This window comes from Rhinolophus hipposideros, assembly GCF_964194185.1.
Source record: "Rhinolophus hipposideros genome assembly, chromosome: 5".
Classification (NCBI taxonomy): domain Eukaryota; kingdom Metazoa; phylum Chordata; class Mammalia; order Chiroptera; family Rhinolophidae; genus Rhinolophus; species Rhinolophus hipposideros.
Genome location: NC_138051.1, coordinates 78381424 through 78403093, shown reverse-complemented (window position 1 = coordinate 78403093; position 21670 = coordinate 78381424). Strand labels below are relative to the sequence as shown.

Genomic DNA, 21670 nt, shown 5'->3' with positions numbered 1-21670 from the left:
AAGGTTGCCAGTTCAATTCCTCGAGTCCCGCAAGGGATGGTGGGCTGCGCCCCCTGCAACTAACAATGGCATCTGGACCTGGAGCTGAGCTGCGCCCTCCACAACTAAGACTGAAAGGACAACAACTTGAAGCTGAACTAAGATTGAAAGGACAACAACTTCACTTGGAAAAAAAAAGGCCTGGAAGTACACACTGTTCCCCAAGAAAGTCCTGTTCTCCTTCCCCAGTAAAATCTTTAAAAAAAAAACGCAGATTAATGAAACTGTATACAGAGTTGTGGGCACAACAGATTGAATCACTACAAACCTCCAAAGAGGGGGAAAAGCAAACCACCACTGACAACTAAAACTGTACAAAGCTGTTCTGAAGTTGGTAATTGCTATAAGGCGCAAGCCAACTAGGGAAGACTTTGTCATCCAACCTTAAAAAAATCACCAGGGAATTCCCTCCAAACCTCTCTCTCTCTCACGAACGTAACCTAATACTCATGTTCACTCTCTCGAGAGGTTTGCTCTTGGAGGCTAGAAACCAACCAAGATGACAGTCTCCTCTGGGGTGTTGGTCTCTGGACATTTATAATCTCAAATCAAAATTAGAGATCGTTTACCCCATCCCTCAGCAGTGGTTGTCCCTGGATACTGTAATATAACAGGGTTTATATTCCCTCAGTGCAGTTCATCTGTGGATGGAGTAATAAAGTAGGGTTTATAGAGCTTTGGTCTTCTCTCTCTTGGCATTGTCAGTCCTTAGATATTTAATACAGCCAGGCAAGGTTTATGTGTCTTTCTCTGACTTTCAGCACCATCAATCTTTGAATGCTGTAGTTACGAGAGGGTTTATACAGCTACTTTCCTACATGTGAGGCTCCAAGATGAAAGTATAACATTTCTCAATTACAAGGGCCACTCCAGAAGCCCTGTTTTAGCTCTGTCAAGCAAATCCTCAAAAATCGTATGTAGCCTAACACCCCCTTCATCCTCATCCCCACAAAATCATCTTTTCAGATCTCTTAAGTGGATTTAACTGTGCTGAAAGTTTCCGATGGCTTGCCCAGGAGGCCAGAAGTCTTCTGGAACAAGCAGTGGACACAGCAGGCTGCACCCCGTGGCCTCCCAAGAACACATCTCCATCTTGGCCAAAGAAGTAAGGAGGTTAGGGAGGCTCCTGCGGGGATAAAAGGACCTTCGCCCGCGCCTCTTTGCTACCTTGCCCAAGTCTGGAGCAAACGGTACTAGATGAAGGGCTCCCACTCCCCACCCCCACTCCCTAAGTAACAGTCCCTGGTTTGTTTGTACAATGAAGAAATGAAACAACATAAACTTTGTAACCACAGGAAGACTTCTTCTGGTAACTGTAGTTTATATACATTCCTCATCTTCCACAAGTTCTGAGCTCCAACAAAGGGAAAGGAAACCCCCTGAACTCAGAACGGAAGCCTCGGGGCTTGTCTTGTCTCTGGTGCCCACAGCCCCACCCCGGGCCCGAATCAAACTGACTGTTCCTTTCTTGGTGGATTTATACCGAGTCTTATACATGCAAACTTCTATAAGACTCGTAATTCCTTGTTTAAATCCTTATCTTCCTCCGCTGAAGTGTAAGAACAGAGAGCAGAGGCTGTTTTATTATCACCAGTATTACCAGCACCAGCAGAATGCTGAGGACATGTGGGTTCTGTGAATGATAATATGCCAAAGAACGAGAGCCGCGTAGGATCACGACCAAGTTAGTTTCTTTCCCTTCCACAGACAAACAGTAAGAGGCTTGTCAGTGGCCCTTGGTGCTCTATTCTTTGTATTGTGGGGTTCTTTTTAAATTTACCTTGCTTATTTGGCAAGAAAAATCATTTCCCTTGATGGAAATAATGCCAGATTAATGGAGAGATTGGGGCGGGGGCAAGGGCTAACCACCCCAGAGGAAGTCCAAATAAGACTTCTCTTGCCCATGACAGGCAGCATCACTTCTTTCAGAGAACACAGGATTTGAACTCAATTTAAATTCTACCCAATTTATCAGCTGGGTGACACTGTGAGCTGGGTAAGATCTCTGAGCCTCAGTTTTTTCATCTGTAAAATGAGTAGCATATTAATGCCACCTACCCTGCCCTCTTGGATATTCAGCAATGAACATGCGTGGTATAGTGGTATGATTAACACAACACCTTTCAAAGGAGGGTAAGTAGCCTGCTGCTCAGTACCTACTCCCTGAGTGAATAAATGAGAGAGGCCAGCAATCTCAAAAATCTTCTTCCTTGGACTCGTTTCCCTCAGCCTGATCCTCTAGATACTGACTTATACTTTTGGCCAGCGTGGGTCTCCTCACTTATTTCTACCGGATGGGTTTTCTGCCTCCTCTCCAGTGCTTAGTAAGGACCTTAAGCACAGCATTAAATGGTCCTGCAACATGACTAGAAGCAGGCGCTGGAAGCCAGACATGGGTAACACAAAACCCCGCTGGATAGAGCAGAGCCTTGTTCCAAAAATTCAGGGCCAGGATACCAATCTTACTAATTTTCTGCCTTCTGCTCTTTAGATTCCCCAATTTCTTACTGTTTTTCCCCAAATGGGAGAATTACCAATATTTTAAGACTTAAAATTAAAAAAAGAAAAAAACACGAAATAAACAATCTATTCAAGGGATCAAAAGGATTTAAAAGGAAAAATAAATGGATATTCCAAAGTCTCTCAGTGGCAAGCTCTCCTTGAATTTAACCAATCCTTTTTAACCACCCTTTTCCCACTCAATCATTCCTCCCCCTTCAACCTAATCTAGGTACACAGAGCTGCAGGAAACCACCGTAAAAGTAGAAGTAATTCAAAAGACATCATCTTCCACATGGGAGGGGAGAAAGTTTTCCTACTCGCCAGTCCTATATAGGAGATATACGAATTTGTGACACAGCAGCCCCTAAAAGAAGGCCGTGCCCTATAAATCATATCCTAAGCACCAACCCCTTTCTGTGCACAGAGAAATTGCCGTGGGTCAGGGGCTGTTCCAGAACACGTGCCCTCCTGTTCACTTGTCATCAGAGATGTTAACATCTCTGATTAATTCACATACCCCTTATTTTATTCCTCATTTCTTTATCCTTGCTCTCTTGCTCTGCTGCAGTGTGAAGACTCTAACCGACCTGCTACAGTAATCACCGCCTGCTAACCACACCCCCCTAAACCTAGTGAAATTGTTTAGTGATGCCAACCGCGCTTTTAATTTGCAAGACATCAGACACAGAGGTAATTTATACCAACATCTGTTCATTTTTGACTTCTGAAACAAACTCGCACATGCTGCTACAAAATCCCATTAGGAGTAGGGAGACTGCCTTCTGCTACCATTCTGTATTCCTCTTACACACACACACACACACACACCTACCTTTCGGAAAGGTTTTATATGTAAATGCATTTTCCTAAAAAACTCCCACAAAGGATTTCAAATGTCTTGGGGGAACTTCAGAGATGTCTATGGCTTGATTACAGAGGAGAGGAAGGTATTTCTATGTCCCCCTGCCCAGTTTCATCCCTTCTTCTTCCCAACAGTTACAGCTCGGTATAATTCTTGAATTAATGGCCAGGGTAAGATTACACGTGCCTCAGTTTGGCATTTCCAGTTCTTCCCTTCTCTCCTGGTTCTTTTTTCCCCACAATGTGCTGGAAGACAATCCTAGAGACAAGATTGCTAGAGAGAGTTGTATCTAGAGTCAATACAATTTCTTAACTATTTTCTAATTCTGGATTAATTCTCTAAGGTTATAGGTTCGACAGGAAGGAAACACTGCTACCACATCCTAGTAACTATGCCAGGAGGGATCCACTAGTCAGCCACCAGTGCACGCTGGGCAGACGAGAAGCATGACCTCCATGTGGTCATGAGGTACAGACTCTCTTACACAGAGCAAGACCACAAACTGAGCAAGCCGCAACAGAGACTGTCCCCATAGGGTGAACATGTGAATTGCTGCAGAGAACATGGGAGAGGGGCCACCTGTACACATTTAAAGACAGCAAATGGCTAAATGACAACCAGCTTCCAGGTTTATGCTGTTTCTCTTACCCCCTTCGTAGGTGCCCTAGGGATGTCAGGTTTGTGGCAGCCATAAATACCTGGGAATACTTAGAGGTCAGGGCCGAAGGGAGGACTCCACCCTGCTTGCTGTGAAGCTGGTGTGTGGTTTAATATCATCTCTTCGTTAGACTCTCCAATTCCTCCATCCTACATTTAGCCTTGCCTCTGGCTCCCTCTCCACAATGACTGTCCCCAAACTGCCTCCTCTGCAGTAAATTTTCTGCTGGCTGGTTGGAAAAAATTCAGTGGTACAGATTGATTTCTCACCGGTGAGGGGATGAGGGATTACCAGAAGCACCCTGGTTAACGAGATTGGGTGCAGAATCTCCCACGAGACCAGCGCTCTCCTCCAGGGCTTTGCACCTTTCGCCCATGACATATGGGCTTCATTACAGAAAGATTTTCCAGATTACAACTTTGAGGGAATGGCCTGATAAAATTCTGCTTGGCTTTAATGTAGGGAACAATGTAAAGATGAAGTAACTTTTAATGAAATGGAAGAAGCTCATGTTTGGTTTTCAGTCCCAATGCAAACTACTTTAAATATTTCTGTGCCTCAGTATAATTAAAAACATTAGTGAGGTAGAGAAGAGTTACTTCCCATTGGGTCTCTCACATCCCAAAGAGCAACAGGCTACCTGGAGACTAATACGAGTGTGGCCAGGAAACAAAGGAGACAGCATAACTGTGAAAAGAGCTGGGCTTTCAGCCTCAGACAGGTTTGGATTTGAACCGCAGCTCCTCTACTGACCCTACTCTTAACGGCTCCACACTTAACTGCCTCTGAAGGCAAGTCATCCAACTCATCGTCCCAGGTTTCAGTTTCCTCATCCGCTCAAGGCGGGATATGAATACAAAGGTCACAGAGGCATGCAGCCAATGCTGGCTACTGTACAACCACTTTTTTCATTCAAACAAGAAGTTTATTTAAGCAACGAGACACCTGATGGGAAAATTATCTAGGATTCATTTCTTTTACAGTAATTTATCTCCACCCAAAGACATATTGCTCTAATATAACAGCTATGTACAACAAAGTTATAAAATTGTGCTTGCTTTCGCAAAGATAAATGAAAAACATTAAAAATTCTCCAGTTGAACAAGGTATGAAAGGAATTTTGGTGGCTTTTGTTAAACAATGAAGGTAAAATAACTTACTGGAATATGAAAGGTAAGAGCTGAATAAGCATGCCGGTAATGGAGATTTGGGTACTTTCACAAAACCGTTCCCCCCCCCCCACCCCCCCGTCCCATATCTATTTGATGTCACTCAAAACATACCATTTGGTATTTAGTTAAAAAAAAAAAGGCAATATGCTTGTGCATACACAACAGTTACTTTATGTACAATAAGGGAATGAGGAAGAGGAAAATGAAAGAATAGAGAAATCCATACTACAGGAGTCAGGATGTGGTGGAACCAAATTGTGGTTTTCTGACTGAGAATGTCTTCTTGGTCTGTGCAAACTGAGCTCTGGACTAAATAGCAAGTTCCCTCCTGCCTGAGAGGCTGGAACACACTGACCGTATCTTCAAACTCCATTTCCAACGGTGCAGGCCCCACTGTGCAGGTGTGTCTATTTCACTGGTTCAATCGGCTGCCCATCAAAGTGGAATCTGATCTAGCTCACTGATAAACCCTGTCGTTCACTACAGGCCTTCATTATTTTACTCAGTGGCCTATGCCCGTTAATCTTAAACCGCCACACCATCTTCAAATTAATATGACCATTGTTCTTAGTCTTAACTCCTTCCTGGGTTTTTCATTGGCTATTTCCTCAGCTGCTGCTTCACCAGAGGTACCAGGTCGTCACTGAATGAGGATACAAGTAGCACCAGGACTGGCAAAAGGAGGGCAAACTACTGTGTTTCTCCGAAAATGGGACCTAGCCGGAACATCAGCTCTAACGCGTCTTTTGGAGCAAGAATTAATTTTTCTTATTTTACTATAAGATCAGGTTAATATAATATGATATAATATAATATAATATAATATAATATAATACTGGGTTTTATATTAATTTTTGCTCCAAAAGACGCATTAGAGCTGATGGTTCGGCTAGGTCTTATTTTTGTGGAAACACAGTACTTACTTTCAAAAAGAGCTCAAATGCAAAACAGGTGGAAAGATGAATGATTTGCGGTGTCTGTGTAACATATACTCTGAAGGGTCATACCCAGAGTAATGTTGGTGTTAGCTAGAGACAGCCATCTTCCTTAACTACACCAGCAGCTACTTCCAGCAATAAGGAACACACAAAACCCTAGTTAGTTTAGTTTAAATCAGTTTTCTAAAAGGCTATTTATTTACTTAGCTTCATATCGTGTTTCCCCGAAAATAAGACCAGGTCTTATATTAATTTTTGCTCCAAAAGACTCTTTAGGGTGTATTTTCAGGGGATGTCTCATTTTTTTATGTACAACAATCTACATTTATTCAAATAGTCATGTCATCTTCTTCTGGAACGTCATTATAACATACTAAATGCATCCGTCTGGCTGATGATCTTAACTGGGGCTTATTTTTGGGGTAGGTGTTATTTTTGGGGAAACATGGCAGAAGATGTTTTATAGAAACGATGCCATTTTTATGGTTTTAACTCTTTGAAAATTACTTTTTTGTTCCCTAAAACCTTGAATGCATTCTAACAACTATGAGAAGACAGATCTCCTAGTCATCAGTTGTGCTGTGCAGAAGAAAGCACGAAGAGGGTGGGGGAAGAGTTGTCAGTCACACAGCGTGCCTGCTCTGTACTAAGTATCAGGGAAGATTCAAAGAAACTAGAAGTGGCCTTTGAGATGGGGCTAGCTCTTCACAGGTCTTTTGGTGGATCAGAGGAGAAAACAAGGAAACCGATGTGATTTAGAAGGCTGATTTCTCTCTCACAGGAATGTGGGAAGTGTTTCTGCCGCTCTGGCACACCACCAGAGTACAGCAGAGCAGTTCCAGGGCAGTCTGCCAGACCGAGATTCTTCACCAGGCTCCAGTTCAGACCTCCACACAGAACGTACTACTAAGTGATCGATATTTCAAGTCAAGGACTAAGCACTTTTTAACACCTCTACTATGAGAGCAGATGGTGCTGGTGCCATTGTCAAGAGTCGGCTCTGTGAATGGATGTCACTGGATGAGGAGGGTCTCTTGGAGCCTCAGTAGGCTTGGTGGCCCTCAGAAGGTGGGGTAATTACAGTAAAGTCAGTTAACCATTCTCAGTGAACTCTTGTGGGAGAGCACACACAAGTGGAAGTCTTTGGTAGAAATCTCTTTCCTCTAAAATATATGAACGTAGCATGTGAAGGTGAGCCAGAACAGCCTTGGGGGTTTTGACTCAAGTTCTTCTGGCATAAGCATTTCAAAAAGGAGACTGAAACATATATTTGAGAAAAGTACAGTCTGGATGCCACATCTGTGACCACATCTGTGACCAAACTATCACAGACTATCAAAATCTCCATCCTCAGAATTCTCAAAGAAGCCTTTATGGGGAACACTTTCCAGATTCCTTTTCTATTTTGTCTATTGGGTGTCTTGTCTAACGAGATTTTTTCTTCCAAAAGAGTGAGGCGTCTAAGAACAGTGCTTCTTCCAGTGAATTCAGAAAAAGATAATTTTATACCATTTTTTCTTCAATTCACAGTAAGGCCTTTTATCAGAAAATGTTTAATCAAAGAAATAATATGAAAAAGAAAAGCCAGGACTCAACATACAGGTAAACAAATTTGGACAGCTCCAATATGGAAAATAATTTTAATGGCTTTTCACAACAGAAAAAAAAGGACAGAAATATCCAGCCAACAGATTTATTCTCAGAATATAAAACATCAAACAGGAACATAAAATATGGGAAGTGTCAGCCATGATGCCTGAAGATTGAAAGCAGAAGTAGAAGAATCTTAATTGTCAGGCATTTGAAAAATGGTGTATTCAGGTGAAGTCTGTGTTTCAACATCAACTCTCCTTGCCCTGCACTCTTTTAAGAGCAAAACAGGACTGGATTTCAAACATCCAGTTCTCTTTATCATCCTTCTCCCTACTAAAAACCCAAAACAACAACAAAAACCCCAAAGATTTGTGTTCAAAAAATGGGAGCTAACAACTTCTTATTTGTATTTTGTTTCCTTTTCAGAGGGCCTTACACGTCTACTCATGGATTCACTTAGTTCCCTTTCCAAGGATAAACTCAACTGAATGAAAGGCAATGAGATCAAAGCAATGGATTAATTAATACTCTTGGGGCGAGAACTTTTAAGTACTCATATATTTGTATAGAAATTCATGCTTCAGGGCCTTTATATAGGTATATGTTGTGGTGAGACATTTATTATGACCAAAGTCTAGTAGCTTCACACAGTCTTAATTTCCTCATCCATAAAGTGAGAACAGCAATAATAATCTATCATGTAAAGTTAAGATAGAATAACTAGTCGAAGTGACTACAAAAAATATTTTGCCCCAAATTACACAATTTATCCACAGGCTAGATTCCACTCTCAGGAAAATCAGACCAAGATCACAGTATAGACAATTTCAAAGGACTTGGATATTACAAAGTTTCCTGCTTGGAACATCCCCAACTGCAAGGTGCTGGCACTAGCTAAAGTCTATGGAGGAAAAGGACTCCCTTGTCTTGACCCCCAGGGCAGGCAAAGAGTTACATCTTCACACTGAGAAGCCAATAAAAACCTCTCTTGATTATAATTTAGATAAGAACCACTGGATTGAATAATAATGTCTGAAACTCCCCTGGCTGTTTCACCTTGAGACGTCCATCACTGGGTTAAACATGATGCTAATTGCATTTGGATTGATTAATTTCTCTCACTCCTGTCTATTCGAATAACGCTTAACAAAATAATCATAGCACCCAGAGCCAAATCTTTTCCGTCAAAGGAATGAAGCCATCAGAACAGGCAGAGATGAAAGAAATGAAGATGACCCGTAATTACTGCTACGGTGATATCATTACCATATTATACAAAATGAGTGCGGGGGGAGGGGGAATAGAGGGAGGAGGGGCTGAGATTATTTATTTTTTTAATGGAACCCTACAATCTAAGAATACAGATTTGACATCAAGTGGAACACAGAGAAATATAGAACTTAAAAAAATACAAATCTTGCTCATGAAATTGCAAAATCCAACAAACACTGAGGCCCAAGATACATCAAGTGTCTTGGGCTGTGAGCAGGTATTATTCACACCACTATTTTTTTTCATTGCAATAACACTTTGTGTATTACTTGCATAGAGATTTAAGATGCTGTCTTCGTACCACAAGCATTCCCATAGTTACTGAAGGATTTTTCTTTCAGCCAGGGAATATCATTTTATTTTAATGTTGTTAGAAGCGGCCTTGTTTGTAAAATTAGAATCTGGGTTTTAAACAGCAGCTAGTTATAGTTTAAGACACCAAAGAAAATGTCTATGAATCTTCAGGGATGGTTCAATGGACAACAATATGGATTTAACTCACCAGCAAGAATATATTTTCCCACTTTCTTGTTTGATATGCTCTTTTTAATACTTATGATAGAAAACGTATGATTGCATAGGATTTGAACCTAGATCTGAATCTATCACTTATTAGAGGGTAAGATCAGGTAAATTATGTAGCTTCTCTGTGCCTCAGTTCCTTCATCTGTAAAATGAGGATTAGTACCCATCTCACTGGGTTATTGTGAGACAAGATAATCCATTTAAGTGCTGGTCCAAAAAACCCAGTATTTCCCCCTAAGATTAATTTTATGGCTATTTACTGTACTTTGAACAATGTTTTGGTTATTTTACTTACTAAAGTTATTTTAAACAGATACTTGTAGAGTACCTTGCATATAGATTTTAACAAATATTTGGGAAATAAATAAATAAGATATTTAGAAAGTGCATCATTTTATTCATTTATTTTTTATTTTTATTTTTTAGTGCATCACTTTAATAGCCTAGAACTATGTGGGGGGATATTTGTACTACAGTATTATAAACATAGAACCATCATTAAGTTGAAAACAATAAAAACAGATATTGAAATTATTTTATTTAACTTGGACAAGAAGGTATGTTTCCCTATTTTCTTGTATAATATTCCCAAATAAAACAAGCATATGTATTCTGAATTTGTAATGATTCAGTAATAAAAATGATCAGTGATTTAAAAGAAAGAACAAAACACTGTTTCTGTCAGGTAAAATGAAGAGTCTAAACCATTTACTCCACTAACTCAGTATTCTTCACTAACTTTCTTTCTGGTTAGGAGAGGCAATGTAATACAGTAAAAAGGTTTTAACTTATCTAATTCCAAAAGGCTTTGGAATTAGACAGGTCTAGATTTGATTCAAATCCCAGCCCCCATTTCCAATCTTCAAGACCTTGAACAAGTAATTTACTTTTCTTAGCATCAGTTTTCTCATCTGTAAAAATAGGAATTATAAAATAGACTTTGTAGCATGTCGTAAGATTAAATAAGGTAATGCAAGAAAATTCTGCCTGGCATATAGTAGGAAACTCAATAAATGACAGTGTTAATCACTTTTACCCTTCATGTCTCAGCTCAAGTATCACTTTTTCAGAGAGAGGCCTTCCTCATATGACCACCTTATCTAAAGTGAGTCCTCTTCAGTTACTCTCTTTCATATAAACCCATTTATTTCCATCATTGCACTTACCAAAATCTAAAATTACTTTATTTATCTTCATGCTCCGTGAAGTTCTGTAGACCCTTCTGTTGTATCCCTAGCAACAGGCACGTAGTAGGTGCTCAACTATGTATCTATTGAAATCATTTATTCATTTTTGAGGAAAGAGAAATGCTGCTTCCTTTTCAATTCTTAATGGACAGTATGCATAAACAATTTTTGCTCTAGTAAAATTACATGTATATTTTAGTCAGCAATTCCAATTCTAGGAAGTTTTCCCAAAGAGACACCAGCAAAAATATCAAATCGGGTATTCACATGTCTATTCATTTCAGCACTATTAGTAATAGGTGAAGACTGCAAACAACCCAACTGTCCATCAGTAGGGAGGGGGTTGGTATAACCTTATTACAGAGTACTGTTCAGTTGTAAAAAGAATGAAGATATCTATATACTGTTATGGAGAGATCGCCAAAAAACACTAAGTGTAAAAAGAAAGCTGCAGAAGATTATGTATAGAATATAACCTTATGTGGAAAATTAGGACAAGGAAAAAACACAGTTGTATATTTACTTATATTTTCAAAAGAAACAATGGAAGGATAAAGTTTAGTATTAGTTTTTTACTAACAATGATGGTTACTTATGGGAAGGAAAAGAGGGGGAAAGAATAGAGATGGAAAGTAGACACTTATTTTATACATTTTACTTTGGGACACCATGTAACTATTTTACATACTAGAAAACAAAATTCATTAAATAGAAAAAGGCAAAATCTAAAAATTGAAATAAACTAACTCAAATCTATAATATTTGGCATAACCATACAGTACAAAAATTTAAATAATTTAAAAAGACATATTCTGACTGTACATCCTTATAAGTTAGTATCTTAAGAATATAAAAAAAGCACAGAGAAATCTTAAACTGCAGCCAGCAGTCTTGTAGTTAGTTCTTTCGATGAAAATTTTATTGTGGGTTAAAACAAATAAACAATGTTAATTATTAGAAACCAAGATTTTCAGCTTAAGAGAAAAGAGATATTATGAAATCAAACACATTAAGTAGAAACCCTTTAACATCTTGAATTTGAACTGGGCATATTGGTAGGAACACAATTTCTTCCTCTTTTTGAAAAACAAAAACACTTACTAACCCTGTCCATGGAACAGCCTAGAAGCAATGACAGTCCAATAACAACGAATACTCTTAGTACTTAGATTTCTACTAAAAGCAACTAGGGTTCCTTGGAGAAATGGATGAGATTACAAGTCTGAAGAAGTAAATGAACCAAGGACATCTTGACAGGCTGGAAGCAAGGACGTTCCCAAAGATTACTAGGATCATGCCAAATTACTAGGAGTCAACTTGAAGGGGCATCCAGTAACCAAAGATGGGGCAGTTTTGAGTGTCAAAAAGAATAATGATTATACATTGAAACACATCAAATACAAACATCTATAATATTTTTTAAAAGCCCTCAGTCACTTCAACTCATTTCATGTTCTGAAAATTAATAAATAAAAGGAGGGAAAATCTAGCATTTTCCCTGGCTTTCCTCTTTGAATTGTATTTTAGGGAAACCAAATAGTTGCTGATTTATTAGAATCATCATCATCATCAACATTATTACAAAAAGAACCGACAGATACCACCTAAACCCACTTACCCTCACTGAAACTGTAACAAACAGAGGTCAGTCATATGCTTCTTGACGTGAAGCAGCAAGAGCAAGTATACGGTACCACTTCTGAAGCATTCTTACCAAAAGACTGAATTCAAACCCAATTTATTCTCTAACTGTATCAGATTACAGGAATTCGAGGGAAAAGAGGTAAATGTGGAATGTTACCACCAGGATAACGTCATCTAAATTTAAAATGTGGGAAATGCTATAGGACAAACAACTGAGTTTCTTCAATGATTAAATAACATGGAGAAAAGAACCTGGAGGACGTAGCGAATGTGGTTTCAGATAAGATTAAGAGACCAAAAATTCCCATCAACTAAATGCAACGTGTAGACCTTGTCTGAGTCCTGATCCATACAAACCAATTGTAAAAAACACAATTTTGAGCCACACTGGACATGGACTGTTAGATGTTATTAAGGAATTACTATTTTTTTGGTTGTGTAAAAACAGTGTTGTTGTTTTTTAAAAATTTTTTTAAAGGACCTTCTTGGTTAGAGGTACATATTAAAGTATTTATGAATGAAATGGTACTGATTTGCTTTAAAATGCTCCAGCCAACAACATAACCACAACAAAAAGTGTGAAATAAGGAGACAGACATAAAACAAGAATGGCAGCAAGCTGACAATTATTGAAGCTGGGGATGTGTCCGTGGTGTTTATGATAGCATTCTCTCTAGTTAGTTTATGCTTGAAAAATCTCCATAATAAAAAGAAAACCTCACCAAACGTTTCTCTGGAAATACAGCCTTTTCTCATTATCACTACATATCATAACACAATGAAGAGTAGGCCAGGGAACAGAGACATGGAAATTAAGTCTGAAGAGGGCTTGGAAATGGATGGACAGGAAAAGTCTTAGAAAGATGGTGACTTTTCATGTCATGAAGGTTTATTTCCATTGCTAAATTCTTTGGATGAGGAACAAATTACACATGACCAAACAATCAAAAGCAGATTACATATATTTTAAGTCTACCAAATCTAACTTAAGTAAGACTAATAATAAGGAGCTGTTGCCTTCCAACTTTTGTCTCTCTAAATTATTTAAGAAATCATAATGACAGACCTAAGAGCACGGTTTTCAATTTATTCAGAAAACAACTACGAGGGAAGCTCCCTCGCTCAACATGTTGCTTTTACAAAATTTTGTGGGAGGTGGAGAGAATGAATCCTCAGTTACTCATTTACTGAGTCTTCTCAGAAAAAGCTTTAGAGGTTGGTAGCAAGACTGACTTTAAGGTCTAGGACAATCCAATAGCTAACAAGTTACAAAGAACAGCTTAATCTGAACTTTCACTAGTCCAGCTAAATTTCAAATAGTTTGCCCTCACACGATCAACAACTGTGTATATAAAGGATGACCTCACTAATCCTACTTCACTTTGATCACTCTTTTACTTCATAGATGCTGATTTATCCAATTTAAAACAAATTACTTGTTCTAGCTGATAATTTGAATTTTAATTGTTTGCACTGTGGTTTCACGTATGTATGGTTCATGTTCTCAACCTGACCAGACTATAAATTAATCAATGGAAGAGACTTTTAAAGATAATTTGCCTTACAGACTTGGAAAAAAATGTACAATATATAGTAGTTATCCAGTAAGCCTTAAATTAAAAAAATCTTTTCCCCTAAAATCATGTAGTAGTACAAAGGTACAATAATTACTGTCTTTACTTGATTATGAATTTCTTTTAAAAGCACATCACAATCAGGTAAGAACTTGACTGTATGATGTGTCTACTTGGGAAGTCATATGGTAGTGGTTATTTTCTTTGTGATTACAAATAGCAACTAGTTAATCTTCTGTTTTTTCAGAATATCCAGTTTTGATGTTTCTGAATAATCTTATTTATAACATTCATGAATTATTAATTTAAAATAATTAGAACACAAAAAAGTCTCAGCCAGAAAATATTATACTGTGTATAATAGTCTGTATCACTGAAACTCTAGAGTTTAACCTGTACGTAGTTAAATATACAATAACATACAATAGTTAACATACAATAAACCAAATGAAAAAAACAGTCTTTCATTGACAGGATAGGCCATATCTTAGGATCTTAAAAACAACTTATGGGGAATCAATATGGCTAAACATATAGAAAGGGAAGTCTGGTTAATTAGATACTATGTAGACATTTACTATAATGCTTAATAATTAAATTTAAAATATTAAAAAAATTTTATTTGCATTCAAAACAATACAGAAGTAAAAGTAAAAGAAGCATTTTATAGATGCTGGACCACTGGCCTCAAAATCACAAGGTTAGAGCTCTAATCTAGTTTCCTCAACTAGACAGTAAGTTCTCACTGCGTGCCCGTTATTTCCTCTAACTGCAGATGAAGAGAAACCAAAAAAACCAATTTTCCTTAGAAAAACCTTCCCCCCTCCTTTGGGCTTGTTTGCTCATCAACGGTTCAGTTGTGAAGAGAGCTTTGTCATTATGGAGTACTTTCCCCAAAAAAACCTTAAGGAGAGGGAGGGGTGGGGATATCAGGAATCCACCTTATTTCAATATACAGGAGGTCTTTCAGGTGGGTTAGTTAGAACTGATAACCTATATTAGTGGTTCTCAAAGTGTGGTCCTCGGACCAACCACAATCAGCATCACTTTGGGAACATGATAGACATACAAAATCTCAGGCGGCCATTCCAGATCTACTGAATCAGAAACTCTAGAAGATGGGCCCAAAGAATCCATGTTCTAACAAGCCCTTCAGGTGATTCTCATGTATGCTAGTTTGAGAACTACTAACCTATGTTATCCAGGCTCTCAGATTTTTGTCTCCAGATCTCTGTGGTTCTAATTCATTACTAAAAGAGGAAGTAGGATTTTGTTTCATTAAAAGTATGATCATAAAGCATATTTCTTACCATAAAGCTAAAAGTAGAGGAGAGACTGTTTTTAGAAAATATGACTAACAAAAAGAGAAATTAAAACATTCAGCCAAAGGACTAGAATTTTTACTGAAACTTAAGCTCTGCCCCCTATTGCCATGCATTGTGCTGAGTGTTGGGTTACCATATAATCCTTAACCCTGACAATCTTGGCAGAAGACTCATTGGCAAACAATTATCAAACAATGTCATCAAACCTATAAAAAGTATACAACACATTATGAATGTGAGATAATTAATGCTGCAGAAGATTTGGGTTGGATTTACAGGAAAAACTTTAGAAAAGGGATGATATTTGATATATTTGATATTTGTACTATCTAGGAACACCCAGGCAAGCCAAGGCTAGCTCCTTTTTAAAAGCTTTCCATTAGGTCACTGGTGAAGGTGCAAGTGAACATTATGAAATAGATCTTACAATCAGCCCGAAGTACCCACTTGATTCCCAGCACTGTTTGGGATTTCTTGTGGATATCAAAGTAGTACTAAAAGGCGTGTGGGGACAGAGCCCCAGAAAGCAGTTTCCAGGCTTTCGGCCTCACATAGAAAGGTGCTGGCTCAGGTAGTAAATGGCCATCAACTGTGATTGGATGGCCATCAGCTGTGGCTAGTTATATAGTGGTGTATATATAGTTATATATATATAGTTATATATGGCTAGAATATAGTGGTGTGACTCCCCTATTTATGGCTCCGTGGGTGTTCCTTTTTGGCCTCACTGTGTCCTGCATTCTTATGTGGGGAGCGGGAGCAGAGCCCTCGCAGGCAGCCTCGCACGACAAGGCGTTGCCCTGCTTTTAAGAAATTAAACGACAAATGAATTTGGCCTACACAAAAGTTGGCAGAAACTAAGCCAATTATAAGTATTCATCATATTCTGTTAAGCAAAAAGCTGTGATATTCAACAACCAAAGCACAATTATGTCAAATGCCCTGCTCCTAACTTTAGTTTTCTATCAAGATTGAAGTTTACACAAGATTTATAAAAAATGGAGACATCTACCATGCTTTTATTTAAAAAGCTTTATTTAAATGCTTTTATTTTTTGTTTAAAAGAAATAAATGACTCATAAAGTCCTGGGTGGAGGATGCTATCTTAAAGAGTTAAAAATCCTGTGCTTATAAGATCAACCTGACCTAATTCCATGAAACAGCCAAATCTTAAATCAGTTTTTTCCTCAACATTCATGTTGCTTCCAATAAACTAGCATTCCTGTAACCAAACAGACCAGACTAAACCTCATTTTCTTTGACAGACTATAAAAGCTAGTTCTCATAATTTGCTAAAAAGTTTATTTTAATAAAAGCTACTTACTATGTCCCTAGTAATCTAGCTCTGCTTTGATTAAGGTGTCCTATTTCTAATAAATAAATTCCCAAATCCAGCGCTGAGTCAAAGATCAGAAGACAACATGAATAACTCATTTAAATGTTCCTACCAGAAATCTCATTCTTTGAACTATTTTCTTAATGATTGCCCAAGTTTGGCCTGAGATACTGGGTACATTCACTTCATTTGTACAATCAATGATATGTCTTTGAGGTTTATGTCAATACAGAAATTAATTTCTGTATGCCAGAAACTGTTCAGTATCCCAAATGTATAGATTCTTTCTTTCAAAGTTTCACTCTAAGCGAAAACAAAACAAGAATATATGACTGGGATTAAAAATAACACAACAGACGATATGACCAGTTATTATTCAGTTTTTCATGCCCCAAGAAAGCCAACCAAGTGTAAATGGATTCATGACAGGACATTCTCCTCCATCCTTGCTCAAGATATGAAATATCAAACTCCAGAGTCCTTTGAAATGGAATCCAACACTGAGTGATGAAAGCAAACAGGGCTATGCTTTTGCTTACCCGATCAGTTTCTAAGTGACTCAAAAAGACAAAGGAGAGACTAGTAAGTGGTTGAGTTATCTACCAGTTTAGCAAAATGCATTTAGATCACTGGATGATATATGTTGTACTCAAAATATTTTAAAACTATATCCAGGGAATTCTAATGCAAGCCTTATGATATAACATACAAACACCCCCCCACAAAGGAAGTATAAAATGGTGACGACACAAAAACTTGTACACAAATGTTCATAGCAGCCTTTTCATCATAGCCAAAAAGTGGAAATACCTAGATGTCCTTCAACTGATGAATAACATGGTATAGCCATATAATGAAATATTATTTGGCAATAAACAGGAATGAAATCCATAGAGACAGAAAGGTTAGTGATTACTTAGGACTGACTGGGGAGGTGGGGCAGAGTTGGGGGAATGGGAGTGACTGCTAATGGGCATGGGGTTTCTTTTTTGGGGAGATGGAAAGTTAAGAGTGTCGTGACGGTTGCACGATTCTGTGAATATACTAAAACTCATTGACTTGTACACTTTAAACAGGTGAATTTTATGGGATGTGAAAAATATCTCAATAAAGCTGCTTTTATAATAATGGGCGATCTGTAGAACTGTGCAACACTTACATGTACAAGTGTAAAAAGCCCCTTGCACTCATGTGAAACCCTTGACAAAGACTTCACACAGGAAAGATCCAAGGCGAAGGAACCTGAGTTTCCCCACTGATGACACAGGCATGTAGTTCTTACCTCTACCCTGAAGCACAAAGGAAAATAGCCCTTTCCTTTTGGCTTTGTTCTTGCTAAAGAATTAACTGGGGAAAAACAATGTGGGTATTTGGACATTACTGCTATATACTTCAAGAGAAAATATATTTCATAAATTCAATTCTGTTTTTATGCAGATAACATCAGAATTTGTATTTATGATGTACTTTTAGAAAGCAAAGATACAATATTTTGAATTAAAATAATTACAGTACTTAGATTACTTAGACACTATGAATAATTATTTGAAAAATGTTCCTTTTGTTTAATGACTAAATGTTTACCCCAGGAAGTCAGAATGCAATTAGATTTAAGTAGATTAGATTAATGCAAATGCATTAAATGTAAAAACATTTAACAAAGCTATATATTTAAACATATCAAAATCCATGAAATGAAAGACTAAGGTTGCTATGAAAACTAAGGAATCCTCAGTCATGTAAATAATTGGTTAGATGTAATAACTAAATTAGCAATCCTAACTCAGAGCATGAGCAATGGGATATCTTCATTTATACAAAAGCATTTAATTGTAGACTTCCCATGTGCTCGTTATTGTGCTATGCTCTGAAGATACTAAGTATAAAACTGATAGTTTCTTTTTAAAATTGGTTCGTTCAATATCTATTTATTGAACACAACTTCGTATAGCATTAGTATTAGTAATGCCCACCTTTTTGCACTCACATTTTGAAGATTCAAAAATTCAGAAAATCACTGCACAAATTAACCCAGTTATTCCTATGGTATAATTTCTCACAGAGTCCGTAAGAGCCTCCATATTTGTCAGAACTAGTTACTTGGCTGCCCTTTAGTCCTGTGTGGCTGAGTAGAGAATCATTTTCTGATCCTTACATTCTTATTTGTGAGGCACAGTTCTCACTTGTTCTAATAAGTGCCATCTTTCCTGGTGCTGACTTGACATTATGCTTCTTAACTCTTACTCAAAACAAATTGTACCCTGCTCCACACATCAAATAGCAACCTGCTGAGTCCTAAGTCCACCTGACTGGCATCACTATAATGTTAACATGTTTATTACACATTGTTCAAAACTTAGAGCATAACCAGTGAAGAGTATGTGCTGCTGAATGGCTAAGAACCACAATCACTAACATTTCTGAGTGGTAGGTTGGGTACTACTCAAAGCGCTTAACATGGGTTATCATTATTTAAAGTCCTCACAAGACCCTCCCTATAAATTGGTATCATTTATCATCATTCCCATTTTACAAACAAGGTGCACAGAGGTTACATAACTTGCTTAAGTTTATACAGCTAATAAGCGGCAGAAGCAGGATTAGAGCCCAGTTTGCCTTAATTGGAGAGCCTGTCCTCTTAACCATTTTGCTACAATTATCTACTCATAGTCTCTGACCTAAAGGAGTTCAAAGACTAGATATACACAAGGTATGACAATTAAGTTCGCGAACTCATCCTAGAAAGAAGTGCTACATAACTCAGTGCTGAATATCACTATGGTCACCTTCGAAGTACTCCCCTTGGGAAGCTATGCACCAACACCAGCGCTTAGTCCACCCTTCAAAGCACTTCTGGAACTCTTTTTCTGGAATTGCCATCAGCGCTGCCGTTGTATTACCCTTCATGTCTTAAATGTCATCAAAATGTGTTCCTTTCAACATTTCCTTTATTTTCGAGTAAAGAAAGAAGTCATTGGGGGCCAGATCAGGTGAGTAGGGAGGGTGTTCCAATACAGTTATTTGTTTACTGGCTGAAAACTCTTATCACACACAGTGCCATGTGAGCTGGTGTACTGTCGTGATACAAGAGCCATGAATTGTTGGCAAAAAGTTCAGGTCATCTAACTTTTTCAATCAGTCTTTCCAGTACTTCCAAATAGTAAACTTGGTTAACTGCTTGTCTAGTTGGTACAAATTCATAATGAATAATCCCTCTGATGTCAAAAAAGATTAGCAATATCGTTGCAACAAGTTTGTGAACTTAATTGTCTGACTTCCTATATGAGTAGAAATAAAATTAATTTTTGTATTTTGACTTTGTATCCTACAACCTTACTTTATTTCACTTATTAGTTATAGTAGTTATTTTTTTTTTGTAGATTCCTTAGATTTCTATGTGAACAATCATGTCATCTGCGAATAAAGACAGTTTTAGTTCTGTCTTCCTAATCTGTATGCCTTTAATTTTTTTTTTCTTTCCTCATTTTCGTGGTTAGGACCTCCAGTAAAACATTGAATAAAAATGATAAAAGCAGACATCCTTGCCTTGTTTCCAGTCTCAGGGAGAAAGCATTCAGTCTTTCATGACTAAGTATTATGATAAAAATTTTTTGTAGACATCAAGATCCTTTCTACTTCTAGTTTGCTGAGATATTTTTTAAAACTACAAGTACGTGTTGAATTTTCCAAATGCTTTTTCTATACCCATTGAAATGATTGTTTTTTCCCCTCTGTTCTATTAATACAGTAAATTATTTTGATTTTAAATATTAATCCAACTTTGCATTCCTGAGATAACCCCACTTGATCACGATATATTATTATTATTTTGTATATTGCTGGAATGGACTTGCTAATATTTTGTTACGGATTTCTGCATCTATGTTCATGAGGAATTTTAGTTTGTAGTTTTCTTTTGTCTGATTTTGCTATTAGGTTGGTGCTGGCCTCATACTATGAGCTGGTAAAGCTTCCTCCTCTATTTTCTGAGTGTGTGAGAGCAGATACTAACTCTTCATTAAATGTTTGATAGAATTTATCAGTGAAGCCATGTAGGTTGATGTTTTGTTTGTGAGAAGATTTTTAATTACAAATTCAATTTCTTAGTACATGTAGAGCTCTTCAGGTTTCCTGTATCTTCTTGAGTCAATTTTGAAAACATGCATTTTTCAAGGAATTTGTCCATTTCATCTAAGTTATCAAATTTATTGGAAAAAAGTTTCCTTATTATTCTTCTATTGTCTGTAGGATCTATAATGATGCCCCCTCCTTTCATTTCTGACATTGGTAATTTGTGCTTTGTCTCTTTTTTAACTTGATCATTTGGTAGAGTTATCCATTTCATTTATCTTTTCAAAGAATGAGCTTTTTGGGTTCATTGATTCTGCTGTTATCTTTTGATGAATTGATCCCTTTATCGTTATGAAATAGTACTCTTTTTCTATGGTAATAGTCATAGTTCTGAATTCTACTTGCTTTCTTTTGATTAATGTCTGCATGGGCTATCTTTTTCTATCCTTTGATTTTTAATTTATCCATGTCTTTATATTTAAGCTTGTACACAGTCTTGCTTTTTTATCCAATCTGATAATCTCTCCCTTTTACTTGGTGTGTTTAGACCATTTGTATTTTCCCCAGCATTACTGAGATTTTACTGACATATAACATAAGCAAGTTTAAGGTATACAATGTGATGATTAGATACATGTATATATTGCAAAATGATTACCATGATAAAGTTAGTTAACCCCTCTATCTCCTCACGTAATTATGATTTGTGTATATGTGTGTGTGTGTGCGTGTGTGTGATGATAACATTTAAGACCCCTCTCTTAACAACTTTTAAGTACATAATTAGACCATTTGTATTTAATTATTGATATGCTTTGGTTTGTATCTATTATCTTACTAGTTATTGTATTTGTCCCACATATTGTTTGTTCCTTTTCATCCAGCCATCTTTTGGATGAACAATGTATTCTTTAGTATTCCATTATATTTCCACTATTGGGTTATTAGCTATGCCTTGAATGTCCTCAAACG

At 37.4% G+C, this 21670-nt stretch overlaps 1 protein-coding gene across 3 annotated transcripts in view; it reads right to left on the bottom strand.

Annotated features, from left to right (window-relative positions):
• The window catches only part of LIN52 (lin-52 DREAM MuvB core complex component), a 98202-nt gene that overhangs the window by 2274 nt on the left and 74258 nt on the right, over positions 1-21670 (bottom strand). The window lies entirely within an intron of this gene.